The sequence below is a fragment of the Ovis canadensis genome, chromosome 12 (genome assembly GCF_042477335.2).
Source record: "Ovis canadensis isolate MfBH-ARS-UI-01 breed Bighorn chromosome 12, ARS-UI_OviCan_v2, whole genome shotgun sequence".
NCBI lineage: Eukaryota > Metazoa > Chordata > Mammalia > Artiodactyla > Bovidae > Ovis > Ovis canadensis.
Window position 1 is genome coordinate 68,291,520 of NC_091256.1, and position 24,358 is coordinate 68,315,877.

Consider the following 24,358-nt stretch of genomic DNA (forward strand, 5'->3'; position numbering starts at 1 on the left):
TAATGAAATGAGGTAAGCAAAGCTTGCAGCACAGTGATAGCATATAGACACTTGGCAAATGAAATATCATCGAGAACTATCTAATAGAGTGGTCATGGGCTTTGAAGTTTGTTCAAATTCCAGGCTTTTCATTTTCCAGCTGTGCGTCTTTCGACAAGCTTCGTAAATCTCCTTCAGCCTTAGATGACTTTCTTCATTTACTGAATGGAGAACTTAATAGTACCTGCATTGTAGGTTGTTATGAGAATTAGGTGATGTTATGTACCAAAGGTACTTCATTGGTTAAGACTTGGCCAGTACTCAATAAATAGTAGCAATTGCTGACATTACTAGTGATGGTGGTATTATAACTGTGAGTTGCTTAATAATGTGACAGAACAGTGTTGCCACAAAGACTTGGGGAAAAAAAAATCTTGGTTGTGGTTGGGGAGACAGGATGGGATTATGCAGCTAATGATTACAATCTTTTGCTGTCTCTGCTTACCTGGGTACATACTGGAAGCGCTACCCTTTGAACTTCTACTTCTAACTTTTAAACTTCACTGTCAAAATCCTAGGTATAAATTAGTGCTATAAATATGTTCTCTATTATGTTTTCTATTGTTTCTAGACCCATTTCTGACCTATTCCTAGGTTTCTTTTTTCCCACCTTTTTGTACTGTCATTCCTCATCTTTGCTAGTTCCCTTCTGATTTTTGTAGTCTATGAGACCAGAATTTTGGTAATATATAGTCTTTTATCAGTTGGAAGACTTTGGTATCAGGAATAAGAATGAGAAGTTCATTTCCTGACATCATCCAACCATGATGTTTCTGGTCTCAGAGTGATATTTAGCCCTTAATAATCCTCTTTCCAACATCTTTTTTTTCCTTCTGCTTTTCTTGTTCAGTCATAACAAGACATCTATTTTTAAGAAGATTCATTGGAGCAGTCATGCCATGTAGAGCAGTAACATTTTAGAGATTTTCTTTCAATCAAAGAGGAGCATTTGTTTGCTAGCATGACGCTTACTTTCCTCCTTTTCTTTTTATGTCAGCAAACAATACAATAAATTGATTGTTTTCTCAGCACTCAGCTCAACAACTAGCTTAATGGATTAAAAAAAAAACAAAAAACAAAAAACTAGCACACAAAGTAATTCTAGTAACAGAACTTCCTGGCTTTCTTGGAGTCACATTAGGCAAAGCCTTAGACTGTTTGTTTGAGGCGGTAGGGTCTTGAGGCCTGTAGTTAATCTTTTATTGTCCTCAGCAGTCTTTGTTTACTGCAGCTGTTTCATCTTCCCAGCTAGATGTGGATTTCCTTTACAGAGAAACCTTTTCCTAGTTTGCTTTCTTTTCTCTAAGAACTGATCTCTACTCATAGTACCAAAACTCTGTGGCTATAATTGTGCCAAACAACTATATTTTCTCCACAGCCATAGCAGTTTGTACCAATGGTAGACAGCCAAACCAGTCTCTGCCAATCAGAATCTTTCTCTTGGGAATTTGGAAACCAGATTCTGGGACAATTATTAGTTGATGGTACCAGAGCAGCAGGTTCAGGGCTGCAGGGCTGGGCCACTGTATTAGTTTATTTATTTCTGTATAACAAATCACCCCAAAGTGAATATTTTTAAACAAGAAACATTGATTATCTCATGGTTTCTGTGGGTCAGAAATCTAATGGCTTAGATATCCACCTCTACCGTATTTTCTCTCACAAGTCTGCAATCCAAATTCTGTATATTGATACGTTGATTGACCAGGGCTGTGGTCTTATGTGAAGGTTAACAGACTGTGGTACGGTCTGTTTCCGTTATTAATCATATGGTTGTTGGTAGGGTTCAGCTCCTCATGGACTGCAGGACAGGTGGTCTCAGTTCCTTCCTGGTTGTCAATTAGGGGCTTCCTTAAGTTCCTTGCTTGACGGGGCTCTTCCTAGGGAAGCTGGCTTTCACCAGAGGACGAGAGCATGAAAGAGAGAGAAGCACAAAACGGAAGCCACAATCTCTTTGTAACCTAAGTGCCATTTCAAAACTTCTGCCATATTCTACCCATTTGAAGGAGGTGACTAGCTCTGTTCCAGACCAAAGCGTAGATGATTACACAAGGATGTACCTATTAGGAGGCAGACATTGCCGATCATCTTGGACGTTGCCTACCTCTAAGATGTAGGGTCATCTATGTCCAAGCATAGACTGATGTAGGGTCAGTCTATGCTCTGACCCCCAGTGATTCTTGTTTCTCCTATGTGCAAAATAGACTTATGCCTACCCAGAAGTATGGCATTACAGTATCAGTTCAAAGTCTAGAATCTCACTGTCTAAGTCAGTTCCAGGTTTGGATGAGGCACCTTAAGAATTGTTCCTTATATACTGCTCTTTGAATATGTTTTCTCTCAATCAGTAGACATGTAAGGCTAAAAAGAAATTATCTGTCTTCAGTATGTATAATACATAATTATGATACAGGCATGGATTAACTAGTCCATTCCTATTCAAAAAGACATGAGAAGCCACAAAAGATTTACTAGTTAATAGTGACTCTGACATTTGGACAATCAAATGTTGGAAATTCCTTGATTGTGTCTCAAGGCCTGAGAATAATACCTCATGGCTCTTGGCCCTGCCCTCTGGGTATCTTGGATGCAACCTGTGAGTCATCCTTTTTTTTTTTTTTTTGTATGAAAGGTAACAAGTTTCAGCTGAGAGGTTTTGTTAGCCTAGTTCCTACTTGTTAAATTTTGGGGTCAAACTCCCTTTTTTCATTTGTACTACCTCTGCTCCATTTAGATGGCAGTGTTTCTGCTGATTTAATTCTCTCAGAAATATTGTGTGCTTCTTATGAATGTCATTGGAGTTAGGATTGCCATTAGATAAAGTCCATACTCATAAATCTCTTTGGGAAAAGCCCTTCTTCACATTGAGCTGGTGCTTAAATAAATGAGGGATGATGCATTTAAGCTTTTTAGAGCACATGCTGTTTGAGAGACTCCTTAATCTCTGTAAAGGAACTTTTGTGTGACTGAATAATAATATTAGGTATCACCTTTTTTTTTTCCCCCCTGAGGTCTGAACAAAAAGTTTAACAGTCATACCCTGAACTTTATCTTTCAACCATATTCTCCCAGCCAACTTCTTTATTTGCTCCTTACTTGAAAACCATTTTTTAATTTTAGAATTGTTTGCCATTTGAATTGGCTATGAATTTTAAAAAAAGCTGTTGATTCCTGGTTTCTTTTTGTTAAACAGTCCTATTTATTTCTCTTCTTTCACATTTGTAAGAAGAAAACCAGGAAGCACCTTCAACATTCTACTTCGAAATATTCTTAACCAGATCATACCTTTTATTAGGAACATTTTCTGCTTTCCACGCAACTACAGATGACAATGTTGCTAAGCTTTCTGCCCCCACATAATAAAGATCCTCCTTTTTTCAGTTTTTGATAACATGCACCTAAATTCTTTTTTTGAGCCATCACTGGCAGCATCCCTGAAGTCCAGATTTTGACTAAAAATATGCTCAAGGCAATTTAGGCTTTCTCTAAGCATTGCTCCTTATAACCCTGTAACCTTCATCCACCTTCTGGCCCTAAAGACATTCCTATATTTTTAGGTATTTGTTATGGTACCAGAATCTGTATTACTTATCTGTATGCAAACATACCCCAGCACCCCTGCAATTTAATGGCTTTTAACAATAAGCATTTATTATCTCCATTTTTGTGGGTCAGGAAGCTCTGAGTTATTTAGATGTCTCTGCCTTATGATCACTCACAAAGTTTCCACTGGAGTTTTGGCTGTGGCTGCAATCTCATCTGAAAGCTTGCCTGAGGTCAAGTCCATTTCCAATCACTGTCACTCACGTGGTCCTTGACAGGCTTCTCTTCCCCTTGAGCTGTTGGACAGAAGTTCTCATGTTCTTAGTGGTTGTTATTTGGAGGCCTCCCTCAATTCCTTTCTCTGTGGGACCCTTCATGAATCAAATCATAAAATAGCAGCTGATGCCACTCACAGTGAACAAAGAGTGAGAGTCTGAAGGTTAGATCTCTTTAACCTAATCTTGGAAGTGACGTGCTGTTGCTTTGTTGTATTCTATATTGGAAATGAGTTACAGGGCCCAGTCTACACTCAGGTATAACAGATTACACACGAGTGTCAAGGTGAAGATGTGGAGATCACTGAGGGTCATTTTGGAGGTCACCTATCACAAGCTATAAGCAGGGACAAAGAAGAAACAAAATGTACCAGAAAGGTGGAGATAAGGACCACATTCTGCCTTAACTCTAATATCTTTCCAGTTACTAACTATAGCCTTCACAAGGAACAATTGCATTACTTGCTCTTGGCTTCCATAATATATCGCTATAATCTGTGCAGCAAATTCTCCTTTTTTCCTTCCCCTTAAGATAGTTTAAATGACTTCTGTTGCTTGACACTGAAAAAGCCTTGAGTAAGGCAGGATTGTACTTTATCACTATAGGTCTAGACCCTTATTAGGTTTACAAACCACATTTGCACTAATTAAACAAAATGTTGATCTTTTCTAGAATGTTCCCTGTAGGACTTTGGTGTCATCTTAAACATAAACCATCACCAGCAAGAATAACTCTTATTTCAGTGTTTGGTGTCAAGCATAACTCTAAGGGATAGAATTTCATACAGACTAAGGGGTTAGATCAGGGCCTGGTGGGGTGAGTTGTTTGTCATAGCTGTTTTAATTCAGTTTTACAATATTTGTGTGAGGATCAAACTTCCCGTCTTAGGCCCTTGCGTTCCACGCATAGACAATAGTGCTGAGGGGAGATGCTAAGACTGTAATAACTGGGAAAGGAGAATCGAAAGTTGCCCACAATACATTCCTTGCTCCAAATAGCCTGAGGCAGGGACCTTTATCATTAGTCTTAGCGTGGTCCAATGTGTTTTAGAGTTTCATTCTTTCAGCTTTTCACCACTAACCCCATGCAAAGGGCTTGGCTCTGTGGTAACGTGGACTGACTGTGAAGTGTTCAAAATGTCATGTTTTGGCAAAACGTGGAAATTCCTCTGAGGACGACTGGCTCATTGTCAGAGATAATCCTTTTAGGAATTCCATGTCTGGCAAATGTGGCCTTCAATTTGTGGACTCGTGTGGTAAATTGGTATTGTTCAAGCTTTCCAGTCCTGAGATTTTTATTGTCGTTATGCTCTTTAATGATATATTCTCTGTTACTTTTTCTTCCAGATAAACATATTGGTGCCAATGTTCTGCTGTGGTCTGGTTGAACCTGGGATATCATTAATTAAAAAAAGAAAAAAAATATATATATATACATATATACTATACATCTTTCAAGTGAGATTGGACTTTGCTCATGAGTCAGTTTATTTACTATTGAAACTACTGGACTGAAAAAAATAGGCTCTTGATGGCATTTCATATTCTTGCTGGGACCATGACAGAATTTGAAAACTTTTCAAGAGACCATAGGGATTGTCTGCTTCACAACTCTCAGTTCAGAAGCAACCTTAACTGATCCTGGGCTTGAAACCGGAGATCTTGCCTCTTTCCTTTCACTGTGCTATTTTTAACGTGATCAAGTCTCTTATTGTTCAACAGCTTTATACAGCCAAGAGAAATGGAGCTTAACTTTTTAATGAACATCTTATGTCATTATCTCTTTCTTTCTACGGTTGTTCTACTTTTAGAAAATTTTCAGAGATAGTAAACTCACATTTACCTAGAAGCCAAATGTAATTTAACATTCCTAAATTTTCTAGACTCTGCAATCTTTGGATTTCTTTGACATTGAATGACAATAATTGGATACCCTGAGTTATGTGGCTGTAGGAAGTCCAATTCTCTCTCTAAGTATTCTGAGAATGCTCGGTTTGCAACAGGAATGATAGAATATCATCTGGTTACTCATTTGCTTTATCCCACAATACACACACACAACAGTCCTGGAATAATAATACCAGTCCTTTCACCAACAATATGATTTGGAGTCTGTTTTTAAAGTTCCTTTGGTCTTTCTCTCTATGTGGTTATGTGACCAGCTGGATACTCATTTAGGTTCTTCAGTTTCATTTTAACTTTTTTTGGAATGAATTTTTTAATTTAACTTTTTACAGCCATGTAAAATATGTACACAAGTTCAAAGTTAAATTTACAAAACAAAATATAGAGGTCTTGAATTTTTCTGTGCATTCCACAATAGTCTTGACTTACAGTTAACTATTTTTTAAATTATGACTTATCTTTTCATTTTGTGTTTGCTATACAAATCTTTTATATGAATAATACTTCACTATATGGTCTTTTATTTTTAATCTCTCTTTTTTCTTACAGTGTACATATATGTTAATATTTGATATTTGGAAATATTTGCTTTTCATTGTAATCATGAATAAATGCATTTCATATTTTCCTTTCAAATATAAATATTTTGAAGTGGCCACTAATTGTAGTGGCCAGAACTTTCAATACAATATTGAATAAAAGTGAGGATATACATTATGTTCTTATTTCTAATCTTAAGGAGAGCTTCTTTAGGTTTTTCCATAGATGCCCTGTATCAGGTTGAGGGAATTCCCTTCTATTCATTGTTGAATTTTTGTGTGTTTTTTTTTTTTTTTTTACTCAGAAAGTAACTTTGGTGTTTGTTAAGTATTTTTATGCTTTCACTGAGCTAATATATGGTTTTAAAATTTTAGAATGTTAATGTGATATCAATAATATGATACTGATTTTAAAACGCTAAAAACATTACATTCTGGGTTATGCTATAATATCATTTTTATATATTGGAAGATTCCATTTGCTAAAGTTTTGTTTAGTCTTTAGGCATCCATGTTCATAACAGATATTTGTTTGCAATTTACTTTTCTTTTAATATCTCAGTCTAGGCATTTGGAATCAGGAAAATCTTGGCTTTTATAGAGTATGTTGGGAAGTATTCTCTTCTCTTCAGCTTTCTATAATGGTTTGTGCAAAATTGGTGTTATTTCTTTCTTAAATATTTGGTAGAATTCACCAGTGAAGCTATGTGGATTGAAGTTTTCTTCGTGGAAAGGCTATAGATTCAATTTAAAAAGAGCTACAGGGATATTCAGTTTTCCTACATCTTCTCTTTTAAAATTTATTTATTTTTAATTGGAGGAGAATTGCTTCATAATATTGTGTTGGTTTCTGACATATATCAACATGAATCAGCCATGAGCATTCGTATGTCCCCTCCCTTTTGAAGTTCCCTCACACTTCCCACCCTCACCCCACCCATCCCTCGAGGTTGTCAATTTGCAGGGCAGCAGTGGACACAACTGAAGCGATTAGCAGCAGCAGCAGCAGCAGCAGTGGAGACACTGGTGGCCGAGATGGTGAACAATCAGCATACGATGCGGGAGACCTGGGTTCGATCCCTGGATTGGGAAGACCTCCTGGAGAAGGAAACGGTTACCCACTCCAGTATTCTCACCTGGAGAATTTCATGGACAGAGGAGCCTGGCAGGCTATAGTCCATGGGGCTGCAAAGAGTCGGGAATGACTGAGCGACTTTCACTTCAAAATGGATACACAGACACAGAGAAGAGACTTGTGGACACAGTGGGGAAAGGAGAATATGGGACGAATAGAGAGAGTAGCACTGAAACATGTACATTACCATATGTAAAATAGATAGCTGCTGGGAAGGCTGTCTGCATCTTAGTGAACTTCGAGTTGTGTCTTTCAAAAAATTAGCCCATTTCATCTAACTTGTCAAACTTATTGGCAGAAAGTTATTTGTGCGTGTGTGTGCTCAGTTGTGTCAGACTCTTTGCAAACCTATGGGCTGTAGCCCACCAGGGTCCTCTGTCCATTGGATTCTCCAGACAAGAATACTGGAGTGGGTTGCCATGCCCTCCTCTAGGGAATCCTTCCAACCCAGGGATCAAACCTGTGTCTCCTGCGGCTTCTGCATTGCAGGCAGATTCTTTACTGCTGAGGCCTCTGGGCCGGGAAGCCCAAAAGTTGTTTGTAATATTTCTTTATTATTCTTTTAATATTTATCAATTTTGGAATGATGTTACCTCTCTCATTTCTGATACTAATAATTTTTTCCTTTTCTCCTTTTCTCTTTAATCACTATGGCTAGAAGGTTATCAGTTTTATTTATTTTCTCAAATAAATTGCTTTTTATTTAATTGAATTTCTGTGTTGTTTTTCTTTTATTTCACTGGTTTTCATTCTAATCTCTATTATTTATTTTATTTTGTATACAATGGGTTTAGTTAATTCCTTTTTTTCCAGTTCCTTCAGGTGGAAAAGTGAAAGTTGCTCAGTTGTGTCTGACTCTCTGTGACCCCATGGACTATACAGTCCATGAAATTCTCTGGGCCAGAATACTGGAGTGGGTAGACATTCCCTTCTCCAGGGGATCTTCCCAACCCAGGGATTGAACCCAGCTCTCCCACATTGCAGGCAGATTCTTTACCAACTGAATCCCCAAGGAACCACCAGGGAAGCCTAAAAATACTGAGTGGTAGCCTATGCCTTCTCCAGTAGATCTTCCTGACCCAGGAATTGAACCCAGAGCTCCCTCATTGCAGGCGGGTTCTTTACCAGCTGAGCCACCAGCTGAGACGGTGGGAGCTCATTTAATTGAAACCTTTATTACTTTCTGGTAAAGGAATTTTATTAAAAAGCAGAGACATTGTTTTGCCAACAAAGGTCTGTCTAGTCAAGGCTATGGGTTTTCCAGTGGTCATGTATGGATGTGAGAGTTGGACTGTGAAGAAAGCTGAGCACTGAAGAATTGATGCTTTTGAACTGTGTTGTTGAAGAAGGCTCTTCAGAGTCCCTTGGACTGCAAGGAGATCCAACCAGTCCATCCTAAAGGAGATCAGTCCTGGGTGTTCATTGGAGGGATTGATGCTAAAGCTGAAGCTCCAATACTTTGGCCACCTCGTGCAAAGAGTTGACTCATTGGAAAAGACTCTGATGCTGGGAGGGATTGGGGGCAGGAGGAGAAGGGGATGACAGAGGATGAGATGGCTGGATGGCATCACCGACTCGATGGACATGAGTTTGAGTGAACTCCGGGAGTTGGTAATGGACAGGGAGGCCTGGCGTGCTGCCATTCATGGGGTCTCAAAGAGTTGGACATGACTGAGCGACTGAACTGAACTGAACTGAAAGGAATTTATTACTATAAATTTCCCTCTAATCCCTGTTTGGCTGCAACTCACAAATTTTGAGATGTTTTTTCATTGTCATACAGTTTAAATACTTCTTAACCTCCCTTTTGATTTCTTCTTTTACCCATAAGTTACTTAGATAGTTTCTGTTATATAGTTTCTGTGTTTTTTCTAATATAGCTCCATTGTTGTTTGAAAAAATAGTTTGAGTAGTTTTAAATTCACTGAGATTAGTTTAATAGCTTAGAATATGATTTATACAATGTTTTTTTTTTCCCTTTCCTTGCCATCTTTTGGACTGATTATTTTTTATAATTCTGTTTAATCTTTTTTTGTTGTTAATTTCTTATCCATATTCTTTGTTTTCTTTTCTTTCTTTTTATTTTGGAGATTAATTTAGAGTTTGTAGTACTTATTTTATAATTGTAACTGTTTACCTTCAAGTCATTTTATACCTTTTAAGTATACTGTAAGAAACTTATATAGAGCTCCATTTCTCTAGATTCAGTCATTAGTTTGATTAGTTTCCTTTGGTGGTGTCATGTTTCCTGGATTTTTCCTGATCTTTATGGTCTTGGACTTCTTTCTGTGTATTTGGAGAAGTAGGTACCTCTTCTAGGCTCTGCAGGCTCCTTTGGAAGGAAAAGTCCTTCACCAGTCAGCCCCTCCAGAGATTCTGGGTGGGCCAGCTGGTGGTGTCTGTGGGCCAGTGGTGTCTAGAGACTGCTGGAGTCCGCAGGTGGGCAGGTCTAGTGCTGTGGTCAACAGGTGAGCCAGCCTGGTGCTTGGGTCCATTGGGACCCGCCTTGTGCTCAGGTCCTCAGGGGTCGTCCTGGAGCCTGGGTTCCCTAAAGCGGGCCTGGGACTTGAATTTGAGGGACTGGGCCTGGGACCTGGGTCTTTGTGAGTACAGCTGGCTCCTGGCTCTGCACGGGCTATTCAGGTGCTGGGGACCACTAGGGTGGGCCCCCGTGTCTTAGTCTGTGGGAGTTGGTCTGGTACTAGCACAGGCTTGGGAACCTGGTTTCACTGGAGTTGACCTGGAAGCTGGTGCCATGTGAGGTGACCAGGCACTCAGACAAGCCTGGTTTGGAGTCAGCCTGTAACCTGGGGTTTGTGTGTAGCAGGATATTAGCCTGGAGGTTGAGTCTGGGGGGCTGGCCTGCTAGGGTTGGATTGAAATTTGGGTCTATGGGACCCTGTCTGGAGTCAGGGGCCAGCTTGGCACTGGGATGGGCTGGGACTTGTGCTCCTGGGAATCTACTGGGAGCTATCTAGGGCTGCAGGTGGGGGCCTGCTGCTCTGGTAGCTGTGGTGAAGGGTGTTGATTTCACTCTCTTTTTCCCACAGAGAGGGACAGTGCCTCTCTCTGTGCAGGCTCGCTGGGAAAGGGACAGTGGGCGTGATGTGAATCTATCTTTCCTACTCTCTCCAACGCCTCTTTCCTTCTTTCTATGCTTCATCCATGTTCTGTAAGCCCTCATCTGGCATCCTTAGCTCTTGTGAAGGTATTTTTACATGTGAATAGTTGTTCAAACTGATATTTTCTTTTGGGAAGGAGAGCAAGAAATTCCTATGGCACCATTTTCTGATGTCACTCCGAAAGTCTGTCACCTCTTCCTTTGAAAGATATTTCTACTTATTAATAGAATTCTAGGTTGAAAGGTTTCTTCCCTCAGTTACATTGCTCCATTGTCATTTGAATTGCATTATTTCTGACAAGACTCTCTTCCTCTGTATATAATGTGCCAATTCTCTTTGACCACTTTTAAGATTTTACTGTTATCATGAGATTTAAGCAATTGATCCGGAGAAGGCAATGGCACCCCACTCCAGTGGCCTGGAAAATCCCATGGAGGGAGGAGCCTGGTAGGCTGCAGTCCATGGGGTCGCCAAGAGTCGGACACGACTGAGCGACTTGACTTTCACTTTTCACTTTGATGCACTGGAGGAGGAAATGGCAACCCACTCCAATGTTCTTGCCTGGAGAATCCCAGGGACGGTGGAGCCTGGTGGGCTGCTGTCTATGGGGTCGCACAGAGTCGGACATGACTGAAGTGACTTAGCAGCAGCAGCAGCAGCAAGCAATTGATCATGATGTCCTTTGCTGCGATTTTCTTAATATTTTATGTACTCATGGTTCTGTGAAGTTCTCTGGCCTGTGAGTTTCAGTTTATATCAAATGTGGACAATACTTTGGCCACTATTTCTTAAAAGATGGTTTCTTTCCTTTATGCCACTTTAAGACTTGAATTACACATACATTAGGTCACTTGCAGTTGTCCTTTAGCTTACTGATGATGTACTTATTTATTTATTTAAAGCTCTCTTTTTCTCTGTGTGTTCTATTTTTGATAGTTTATATTGTTGTTTTCCAGATCACTAATCTTTTCTTCTTTGAAATCTAATCTACTTCTATTTTTATCCAGTATGCTTTTTATCTCTAAAATATCTATATTTTCTCTATCTGTCTTATCTTTACATCTTCTGTGTCTCTACTGAACATGTTCCATATTTTCTCTAGCCTCTTGAACATAGGGTATACAGTTAACATTTATATGTGGTGGCAAATATTTAACAACTGGCTTTTTGGCCAAAACAAAAAAACAAAAACCTTACAACATCTCAGCCTTTATTTGTCAATTTTCAAATTTTTATGCTTTAAAATCCCACTCTGGCTAATTTCAAACTACCAACATATAATCACTGAATGTAGAGTTGAGAAGAGATGCAAAATAAGAACACACTACTCCATAATATCTTTACCGCATGAATATAATAACCTTAACCTCAGAAGCATGCTGCTGCTGCTGCTAAGTCACTTCAGTCGTGTCCGACTCTGTGCGACCCCATAGATGGCAGCCCACCAGGATCTGCCATCCCTGGGATTCTCCAGGCAAGAACACTGGAGTGGGTTGCCATTTCCTTCTCCAATGCATGAAAGTGAAAAGTAAAAGTGAAGTCACTCAGTCATGTCTGACTCTTAGCGACCCCATGGACTGCAGCCCACCAGGCTCCTCTGTCCATGGGATTTTCCAGGCATAGGGCATACTAAAATGTAAGAAAATAATTAGCAAGATGAGTTTTGGTATTTGTTACCTTTGCTTTAACTATAAATTATTTAGTTGTGAGTCTATATAAGTTTAACAATGGTCATATTTAACAACTGACTTGTAAAATTCCCAGTAATTGAGAATAATTGAAAAATTGGCTCTTCTGAGCCAGTATGACCTGATTTCAGTACACCATTGGATAATAATTCTCTTAATATCTTTATCTATTAATTCTATCTGTGTCATTGCTGGGTCAGTTTGTTTGAGTTTTCCCCTCACCATGGGTCATACTTTCTTTTGTTGTTTGATATCTAGTAATGTTTAATTGTAAATTTTACCTTGTTGGATACTGGATATTTTTGTACTATTATAAATATTATTGCCTTTTTTGGTGACACCATTTGATTTCTTGGAAACAGTTTCATATTATATGCTTGATTTTAAGTTTTTGTTTGTTTGTTTTTGGTGGGACATAGCAGCGTTTAGCATAAGGTTACTTTTTCTACAATACTGTGGCAAAGACTCTTTTAAAGAGTACTGTACCCAATGCCCTGTGTTGAATTCTGCACTCCGACTGGTGGGAATAGAAACCATTCCCCAGGAGCCCCCAAGAACTGTTTCTTCTAATCCTTTCAGGTGTCTCTTTCCCTGCTTATGTAGTTTTCTTACATGGAGGAACTGATCAATATTCAGATGAAGACTCAAGGAGGACACTTTACTGATCTCACTCTCTTCCTCTTTCTGTCTTCATCCTCCTTCTCTCTCCATCTCTCTCCCTTGCCACTCACTCCACCTCTCTCCCTCTCTCTTTCCCTCCCCCCTGTCTCGTATTTTCCCCTGTGAACTCTGGCTGCCTTGGACTCCCTAGATTTCCAGCTCTTATCTACCCACCCCCATGAGAGGAACTCTGAGATCTCCCTAAGTCCTCCCCACCTGCCCTGTGGTCTGGATACTGTCTCTGAGCAGTGCACTGGGACAGTAGTAGGGCTACTGTTGGTTCTTTTTCAGATAAAAAAAGATGCTAGATGTCTTTCATTGCTAGATGTCAATGCCCTTCATTGCTAGATGTCTAATGTCTTGCTAATCATTGTCTATGTATTTTGTCTTTTTCTTTTACCTGTTCATATGAGATGGTACATTTGGCCTCTGTTAATCCTTCTAGGCTGGCATTGAAGTTTCTAAACTTATTTTTTAGTTTAAAAAGTTCACTGTTTTAATTTTCTATTTATCTTAAGGCATTATCTATTTTATCTATTCATTTGCCCCTTCTCATTTAGTAGTAATTACTGATATTATATATTGTTTTATTTAAATTCTTTTCTGAGTTCTATTTTTTTTCCCTAAGGATTCTACTTAACGATGTATGTGTTCTTTCAATACTTTGATCATTTTCTTAATTGATTTTTAGCTCATTTTGAAACATTAGGTTACAGTTTTTATGTTTTGTACACATAACCTTTTGGAGCACTTTATTGTTTAAAAGGATGTTATTCTGCTCTGTATTTCTTTTTAAAATGATCTTATATGGGTTTTCATTATGATCCTTGCTTGGGTCTTATTTTAAGTAAGATGAATATTTCTCTGTTTTCAGGATCGTGGGATGGGCCAAGATAACTTCTCAAATTTCATTACTTGAGCTTCCACATCTGTTTTTTCACAAAGAAATTGACAAATAGACTCATGTTTTCTGTTATTGTCTTTCCCTAAACCCCCTCCCCTTTCACTTTTGTTTCTCTTTCATTCTGTATTTGAATAGTCAGGAATTTCTCCTTTTTGTTGAGATTTGTCCTGGGTAAGTATTTTAGATGGTTAATTTCAAGATTTCAGGCAGCTTAGATGGATCCAGGTTCTTCATACTTTCCTGTGTACTCGCTGTACTCACTCTGGACAGTGAACCTCTCCCAGTTCAGCTACTGACCTTAAGTTGGCCCATCGCCCTTTCCAGTGCGTGTCAGTTGGGGATTTTGGAGTTCTCACATTCTCAAGTGCACCAGACACTCTGCTATTTTCCTCTGTGTAGATCCTGATGCCATGCAGACTTTGTAGCTGTTGTTAGTTCTCTCTCTCTCTCTCATTTCTTATTTAGTGATTTGTGATGTTCCCTGTCTTCTAGTTTTCTGATGGATTTATCCAGGGACACATTTGTAGCTACGTGCATGGAGAGTCCCAGTGACAGTGGAGCCTGGTGGGCGGCCGTCTATGGGGTCGCACAGAGTCGGACACGACTGAAGCGACTTAGCAGCAGCAGCAGCACTAGGTAGAATAATAGTCCCACTCTCCCCATCCCTAAGATATCTCCATCCTAATCCTGGAACCTGTGAATCTGTTACTTTACATGGTAAAAGGTGCTTCACAGATGAAGTTAAGGATCCTGAGATAGGGAGGTTATACTTTATTATCTGGATGGGCCCAGTGAAATCATACAAGTACCTGAAAGTGAAAGAGGGAGGTAGAAGAGTCAGAAAAGAAAATACTGATGGAAGCTGGGGTTTAGAGCAATGTGATATAAAAAAGACTTGACTGCTGGTTCTGATGATGGAGGAAGGGGATTGTCCTGGGTAGAAAGGAAAGGAAGACTTGAATCTTTGAAACTCGCCTAATCCAATGCTAAACTGGTATATTAGCTTCAACTATCACAAACTTTGTGGTTTAAAACAATAGAAATTGATTCTCTAACATTTTTGCAGCCTAGATGTCTGAAATCCAGTGTTTTCACTGGGGGGGGGGGGGGGGGGGAGGTTGTGCCCTTTCCAAAGCTCTAGGAAAGAATCCTTGCTGACCTCTCCCAGTTTCTGATCACTCCAGATGCTCCTTGGTTTCTGGCTGCATAATTCCAACCTCTGCCTCTGTCTTCCTCTGGCATTTTCATCTGTGTCTTCTCCTCTTCTGTCTCTTGTAAGGGTACCTGTCATTGGATTTAGGGCTCACCTGGATAATCTAGGGTGAACTCCACTTGAGATCATTAACTTAGTTTTATCTGCAAAAACCCTTTCCCTAAATAAATTTACATTTAAAAGTTCCATAGTTTAAAATGTGGAAATTTAATATATATATAATATATATAATTTTATTTCTTTTAAAAACAGACTTTATATTTTAGAGTAGTTTTGGATTCACAGCAAAACCAAACAGATACAGACATTTCTCATTTATCTCCTGCTTCACATACACATATTATCAACATTCCCCACGATACACAGACATTTGTTACAACTGATGAGCCTATATTGGCACATCTTTATCACCTAAAGTCCATGGTTTACATTAGGGTTCATCCTTGATGTTATGTTTTATATGGATTTAGATCAATTTATAGTAATGTAGCCGCGATTATAGTGATACAGAGTGGTTTCATTGCCCTAAAAATCCTGTGTCCCACCTATTCATCCTTCTTTTTCCCTTAATGGTTGGGATCTACATATCTTTTTATGGTCTCCACAGGTTTGCCTTTTCCAGAATGTCATGAAGTTAGAGTCCTATAGTAGCCTTTTCTGATTGGCGTCTCTCACTTAGTAATATACATTTCTATTTCTTCCATGTCTTTTCATGGCTTGATAGTTCATTTCTTTTATATATGATCTTTTAAAAAAATTTGTATTTATTTATTTAGTTTTGGTTGCACCGGGTCTTCATTGCTGTATATGGGCTTTCTCTAGTTGTGGCCAGTGAGGGCTAGCCTTCGTTGCAGCACGCAGGCCTCTCATTTCAGTGACTTCTCTTGCAGAGCACAGGCTCTAGAGCACATGGGCGTCAGTAGCTGTGGCCTGTGGGCTCTAGAGGAGGGCTCTGTGGTTGTGGTGTGCGGGCTTAGATGCTCCACAATGCATGGAATCCTCCTGGGCCAGTGATTGAACCCATGTCCTCTACACTGTCAGGTGAATTCTCATCCACTGCACCACAAGGGAAGCCCTCATTTGTTTTTTTTTTTTGGTACTAAATAACATCTCATTGTGTGATATACCACAATTTACTTATCCATTCACCTTCCAAGGGACATCTTGATTGCTTCCAAGTTTTGGCAGTTATGAGTAAAGTGCTATAAACATCTGTATACAGGCTTTTTTTTTTTTGTGGACATGGGTTTTTAATTCCTTTAGGCAAATATCAAGGAGTGTGACTGCTGGACTCTATGGTAAGAGTATGTTTCATTTTATAAGAAACCACCAAATGACCAAACTGTCTTCCAAAGTGACTGTGCCAATTAGTATTCTTCCCAGCAATGAATGAGAGTTTGTGTCACTGTATAATCTTCTCAATATTTAGTGCCACTTGGTTATAATAATTTATTAGTTCCAGGAGTCTTTTCTTATTTTATTTTATTTTTTGGTCGATTCTTCTGGATTTTTTTACATGTATAAATGTTCTCGTCATCTGTGTGAAAAAAGATAGTTTTCTTTCTTTTTTCCTAATGTGTTATTTTTATTTACCTCCTAATGTATGTTCTTTTTTTGGTCTTATTTCATTACCCAGGACTCCAGCATGATGTTGAGAAGTACTGGTGAGGGAGGGCATCCTTGCTTTGTTCCTGATATCAGTGGGAAACTTTAAGTTTTGCACCATTATGTATGATGCTAGCTCTAAGATTTTTGTAGATATTCTTTATCAAGGTGAGGAAGTTCCTCTTGATTCCTATTAGTGGTATATCCTTTGAGGGCCCACAAAAACTGAGCACAATTGTATAAAATAGTTTTGTGGAAGAAGGAAATCCCTTTTGTCAGATTGTAATTTTTCTACTCTGTAAGAAGATAATTTATTAGAAATCCAGGTTCCTCTTTTATGGTTATTGCTAAAGATGATGAACTTGAGCCTTTATTTGTATATTTTTTCTAGGTTACTTGTATAACAATGAGTTTTGATTAATTAATTAACAAAGCTATTTCTCCCACTTTGGGAGCAGTGTAAGAAAAATCAGTATCAGTTCAGTTCAGTTGAGTTGCTCAGTCTTGTCCGACTCCTTGTGACCCCTCAGCAGTGGCCACAGGACTGGAAAAGGTCAGTTTTCATTCCAATCCCAAAGAAAGGCAATGCCAAAGAATGCTCAAACTACCACACAGTTGCACTCATCTCACATGCTAGTAAAGTAATGCTCAAAATTCTCCAAGCCAGGCTTCAGCAATATGTGAACCGTGAACTTCCAGATGTTCAAGCTGGCTTTAGAAAAGGCAGAGAAACCAGAGATCAAATTGCCAACATCTGCTGGATCATCGAAAAAGCAAGAGAGTTCCAGAAAAATATTCATTTCTGCTTTATTGACTATGCCAAAGCCTTTGACTGTGTGGATCACAATAAACTGTGGAAAAATCAGTATAAACTAGCAATATTGGTGGCAGCCTGGGTGAGAGGGGAGCTTGGGGGAGAATGGATACATATATATGTATGGCTGAGTCCCTTTGCTTTTCACCTGAAACTATCACAACATTGCTTGTTAATTGGCTATACAAGGGGCTCAGCCATACATACACATGTATCCATTCTCCCCCAAGCTCCCCTCCCACCCAGGCTGCCACCAATTTTCACCTGAAACTACATTTCACCTGAAACTACATCACAACATTGCTTGTTAATTGGCTATACTCCAACACAAAAAGATAAAAAAAATGAACTAGCTATATTGTTCCTCTTGGGTTGAGGGAAAACATTTAAAATTTGGAGGTCTTTGAATAAAATATTATAGCTCTTTACTTTCTACACAGCTAAGTCATCCAGAAAAATAATGAGTCACTTTAAAAGTAAAAAAATCTGGCATCAGGCTGAAACTCTCTGTTGTGTTGCTGTTGTTCAGTTGTGTCTGACTCTAGGCGACCCCATGGACTGCAGCACGCCAGGCTTCTCTGTCCTTCACCATCTCCTGGAGTTGCTCAAATCTATATCCATTGAGTCGGTGATGACATCCAACCATCTTGCCCTTTGTTGTCCCCTTCTCCTCCTGCCTTCAATATTCCCCAGCATCAGGGTCTTTTCCAATGAGTTGTCTCTTCACATCAGGTGGCCAAAGTATTGGAGCTTCAGCCTCAGCATCAGTCCCTCCAATGTATATTCACGATTGATTTCCTTTATGATGGACTGGTTTGATCTCCTTTCAGTCCAAGGGACTCTCGAGAATCTTCTCCAATACCACAGTTCAAAAACATCAATTCTTTGACACTCAGCCTTCTCTCTAATCACAGGTATCTAGGATCAGAATGAAAAAATATACCTTGTAGATGACTGCAATTATTTCCCAGGTGGCGCTAGTATTAAAGAACCCGCCTGACAATGCAGAAGACTTAAAAGAAGCAGGTTCGATCCTTGGGTTGGGAAGATCCCTGGAGGAGGATGTGGCAACCCACTTCAGTATTCTTGCCTGGTGAATCCCATGGACAGAGGAGTCTGGCAGGCTAAAATCCACAGGGTTACAAAGAGTTGGACACGACTGAAGTGACTTAGCATGGCACAGCATAACTGCAATTATGGTGCTTCAAGAAGAAGACAGTAAGAAAATACAACCAAAATCTAAGCTTTTGTGTCTTCTTTTGGTTTCATTGCTATCTAATCTTTTGGTTACCAAATAGGAATCTCACACTCTACATAGTTAACTTCTCTGTGACAGTGAACTCTTTAGAAAATGAACTTCTCTTGGGAATTATGCTTGCTTTTTGCACTGTTACAATAGATTATTTATTTTTTAAAATGATTTATTTACTTTTGGTTGCACTGGGTCTTTGTTGCTCCACTCGGTCTTTCTCTAGTTGCAGCTACAGGGGGCTTCTCTCCCTTGCGGTGCATGGGCTTTGCATTGTGGTGACCTCTCTTGTTGTGGAGCACAGGCTCCAGGTACATGGGCTTCAGTGGTTGCAGCATGTGGGCTCAGCAGTTGCAGCGTATGGGCTCTGGGACATGTGGGCTTCAGTACTTGTGGTGGGCAGGCTCAGCAACTGTGGCCCCTGGGCTTTAGTTGCTCTGCAACATGTGTGATCTTCCCAGAACAGGGATCAAACCCATGCCCCCTGCATTGGCAGGCAGATTCTTAGCCACTGTACCACTGGGGAAGTCCTAGATTATTAATGGAGCTTGTTGAAAGTAGGCTAAACTCTGTGCAGATCTTTAGAAATGAGTAATAGAGAGCCAGGCGTATAACAGTAGATTGTATCATCCTGTGGTTTTTATTTTATATTAAGATATCTTTGTTAAATAAATGACACATAATTTGATTTTATTTGCCCTTATAAATAAAAAAAAAAACTCAGAGCACAGATGAAATGAAACATGAATCTGGTTGTTTTTCAAAAGAAAGGACTAAATTGCTTTTTAAATGCCTGCCCGTCTGTGAGAACTTAAGTGGATTTAATTTCTGGTAGCCACATGTCTTTATTGGTCTGCCCTCTGAAGCTCAGCGCCTCTGCGTGGTTTAATCTCCTGGGAGCTTCTCTGAGGACTCAGAAATGTCCTTCTCAAACAGCTGCTGGTCCTAATGCTTAGAGTTCCTCCTTTCTGCCTGATGGCTCCTCTGCTTTTCAACTTGGCATCTGCAAAGTTACATTCTTTTTCTCACGCACATCACCAAACAAAAGATCAGCCTATCACAAAGGACCTGAAAGGGTAGCATGAAGATTGAAAAAATGGAGTTTGGGAGCAAGAAATATATTAAAAGATTATTCGAGTGTTTAAAAGTAGGTGAGGCAATGTTAATACAGGATATTAACAGAGAATAATACAGACCTGCCTAACTCTTATTTTCCTCATTTTTCTCTTTTAAAGAAAATGATAAAAAAATTGAAAGATAAATGAAGAATTAAAGAGTGAGATGAATCCAAAAGGGCATCTGACTACTTTAGGCCAAGAGGAGATAAATCATGAACTTGGAAATGTGTGCATGTAACTGCTTCTAATGATCTTTGAGAAAAAAAAATGGCAAAGCAGAGCATTGGCAGACACTTGAGGGAGGCAAACATTTAACTTTTATAATGGAACATATAGACATCAGAAATTACGAATGGAAGGCTTTGATGTTGACTCACATGATTACCTATGCTAAGATCTGTCCATGCCCATATCCAGGGCTTGGCAGGTAAGTGGCCCAATCCCTATGCCAACTCCCAGAATTCTTGAACTTCAGACCGATATCAGAGTCTCTTGATTTCCATTTGCCATTGAGAGGAGATAGGCCTGCAAGCAAATAGCTTCCGGAAATTAGAAAAGTATGGTGTTTTCGCTGGAAACCAGTAGAAGTGTGCTGGCAACAAGTAATGCCAAAGCAATATCTTTTACTTTCTGAGGGTTTAGAGTGTTGAAAACAGTATATTTTACCAAGATACCAGGAATTGTGGCGTTGTAGAGCTAGTAGGGATCTTAGAGATCACTTAGTTCAAATTCCTCATTTGTTTGAGTGAAAAAAAGACCAGAAAGAAAGACTATATTGCCTAATTTCACACAGTAAGATCAAGGCAGCTAGAACTTGGAACAAACTCAAATTTCCCAGGCTGAGTTCTTTCTAGAACATCAGGTTCTTCTCATTGTATCTTGTTGACAAGAAGTAAGGACTGAATGAAGCACAGTTACGTGGATTTATAATTGGTACAATAGCCATAACTCAAAAAAAAATGTTTAAGAGCTTTGTGTCATTTGAAGAGAAGTCTCTAATGATATACTTCAGATTTCTGGCTCTGTCACTGTTGTTTTTAATATTTTATTTATTAAATTGGAGATGAAGACACAGAAAATCTCTTACTAAATTTTCAGATGACAAAGATGGAAGGAATAGCTAATACACTGGATGATAGAATCAAGATTGAAGAGGCTTTTGACAGACTGGAACAATGAGCTAGAAATAATCAGATGAAGTTTAATACTAGTAGGAGAAAAGTACTACTATTCATTTAAAAAATCAACTGCTTCTGTTCAAGGCAGGGTGGTTTGTAGAAGTTTCAGCTGAATATAAGTGCAGTGTAGGCCAACCCGTGACTGTCTTAGAAGCATTCTCATATTCTGCTCAAGGGAGGTAGTTGTTCCCTGCACACATGGAAGATGAACTGGACTTTAGATACCATTTATTTAGTAAAAATTTATTTACTTATTTATTTATTTTTGGCCATGTTGGGTCTTCATTGCTGTATGCAGGCTTTCTTTCTAGAAAGAAAGAAAGTTTCTATAGTCTAGAAACTAAATGGGACCAATTTTCAACTCAGAATGATGAAGAACTTTCTAACAATAAGGGATGTCAGTAACAGAATAGGTTTCTTACTGCACAGTGCACCTCTCATTCTGCAGATGATTAAAAAGTGGCTTGACAAGCAACTGTGCACAGGCTTCTCAGTGCAGTGGCTTGTCTTGTAGAGCAGGGCTCTAGACAAAATATTGACAACTGTAGTGCGTTAGAGGAGAGTGACAGGATTATGAAGGGTCTGTTGTAAAGAAAACTAGATACATTTATTCTGAAAAGGGAAAGACTTACAGATCATTTGTCAATGATAGCTATCTTTAAAATTCTTCATTCACTTTTTTTTCATGTTCAGTTTTTTCATTCATTCAATAAAGGTTTATTCAGAACCCTCTACTAAGTGCTAGAGATGCACAAGCAAATATGAAAAGATCTCTGCTCTTAAGAAGCTCATAGTCTAAATCTGTGTTTCTAGAAGTAGGTTCTTTGGATACCTGGATATCTGTCAAACAGAGTCCTAGACTTCACATCAGATCTACTGAATCAACCCATGGAGTGAGGTCTAGAAAACAACATTTTTAGAACCACACATATTAGCAACATAGTCAGATAGATATTGTCATGGAGATTTATCCAATGTGCTTAGGCAGTGTATGGGAAGGAGAATCAGAGTCTGTTTGGTAGAAACTGCCAGATAGTAGAGGGAACACAGATAGTCTCAGATATCCTAGAGAGCAGAATTAGCACAAGTGAGAAGTAGAAACTAAATGGGACCAATTTTCAACTCAGAATGATGAAGAACTTTCTAACAATAAGGGATGTCAGTAACAGAATAGGTTTCTTACTGAAAAGTACACCTTTCATTCTGGAGATGATTAAAAAGTGGCTTGACAAGCAACTGTCCTGGGGTTTGGGGAAGTCCATGCCTCCCAACGCAGCACTGTTTATAATAGCCAGGACATGGAAACAACCTAGATGTCCATCAGCAGATGAATGGATAAGAAAGCTGTGGTACATATACACAATGGAGTATTACTCAGCCGTTAAAAAGAATTCATTTGAATCAGTTCTGATGAGATGGATTAAACTGGAGCCGATTATACAGAGTGAAGTAAGCCAGAAAGAAAAACACCAATACAGTATACTAACACATATATATGGAATTTAGGAAGATGGCAATGACGACCCTGTATGCAAGTCAGGAAAAAAGACACAGATGGGTATAACGGACTTTTGGTCTCAGAGGGAGAGGGAGAGGGTGGGATGATTTGGGAGAATGGGAATTCTAACATGTATACTATCATGTAAGAATTGAATCGCCAGTCCATGTCTGACGTAGGGTGCAGCATGCTTGGGGCTGGTACATGGGGATGACCCAGAGAGATGTTGTGGGGAGGGAGGTGGGAGGGGGGGTCATGTTTGGGAACGCATGTAAGAATTAAAGATTTTAAAATTTAAAAAAAAAAAAAAATTAAAAAAAAAAAAAAAAAAAGAGGGACATTTCTACCAATACTTCTATCCCTTTTCTCGTGATTTGCTTACCTCTCCTCATGGAAGAGACCAGTCTGCTTTGTGCTGCGATTCATGGGGTTGCAAAGAGTTGCACACGACTGAGCGACTGAACTGAACTGAACTGAACTGAACTGAGGGTATTTTTGAGGCCTTGCTTTACTAGGGGCAGGTCATGATGTAAAACTTTTTGAAAGAGGCTGGTGATTACCATAGGTGTCAGACATGCAGGTTCTTTGTCCAGATGGGTGTGCGACTCCAGGGTCTGCTCTGTGGGATCCCACGGCACATGTGAGTGTGTAGATTCTAAGGTATATATTGAAGACAGAAAATACAGGCCCCAGTAAGCCTCAGGAATAAGCTATCTTCTCTGGCACAGTTATCGAGACCCCTGCTTGGCAAATCATTGAAATGTTTTCCAGGCCATTAAGGAGCTGATATTTGGATCTCTGTCGGGTTAAAAGTTCCATTATCAGAGAGAGTCCTGAGATGGAGAGCAGGTGAGTCATAGGCCCATGCATCCATACTTTTTTTTTCCTACGGAATGATGTAAGAAAACTAGCAGTTGGGCTCTTCTGGCACTCAGACATCTAGTCTCTAGAGGTGGAAGGTTGGACTAAATGACTCTTTTAACCTTTCAGAGTCTTAATGGAGCCTGGATGCTTTAAGTCCCCATTTGTTTATAGACTCTAGCTGATATTACTTGAACAATTTGTCCCACTAGTGCCAGCTGGGAAGCCCATAAAGGCCCACCCCTTGCCCCAATTCGGGATCACTCAGTGGGTCATCCTAGTTCCAAAGCTCCCCATGTGATCAGCTGAGGATTTTGTTGTGACTTCCCACAAGCTCATTTTTCTCTCTATTCAATGTCGCTATCATCATCTGCTCCCGTGGATATCTACAGTCCCAGGAGGACTCCGCAGCAAAGATCCCGCACACAACTTGCTGTCGCAGGAGTCTTCTTCCTCCTAGAGAACCCAACTGGCAAAGTTAACACTTGCTGTCTTATTTTAAGTATCAAGGAAGTGCTAAGTGTGTGGAATACAGCAGCAAGAATGCTTGCAATTAAGTAATGTATCTGCTCCAGTTACTGTTGTTCCCTGATCTGGGCTATGACTCGGTTAAAACATCTTGCTGCCCTCACAGGGCAGTCTTGCTGCTAATATGGACAGAGTGCTGCCGCCGCCCATCCCTTAAGCCTTGTAGTTTGGGTGTGTCTAATCACTGCCTGTGGCTGTGCCACTAGTCACCTTGATGCTATTGGCTTGGCTCTGCCACGCCAGCTATGCTAGACGCTAGATGACTTCGCACAGTTAGGACCTGTTCTCAACCTCCAGTTCCTCAAAACGTCTATTTTTACTGCTGCCTGATGGAAGTTCTCTCCATCTCTGCTCATGTTTGTTCTCTGAGTCTTTTGCTGGTGAGGAAACCTGTTCCCCTTCTTGTGTCTTTCCCCTTTAGAAGGGTCTTTCCCCTTTAGAGGGGTCTTTCCCTCATGGTAAAATCTTGGATTTTCATCATCCA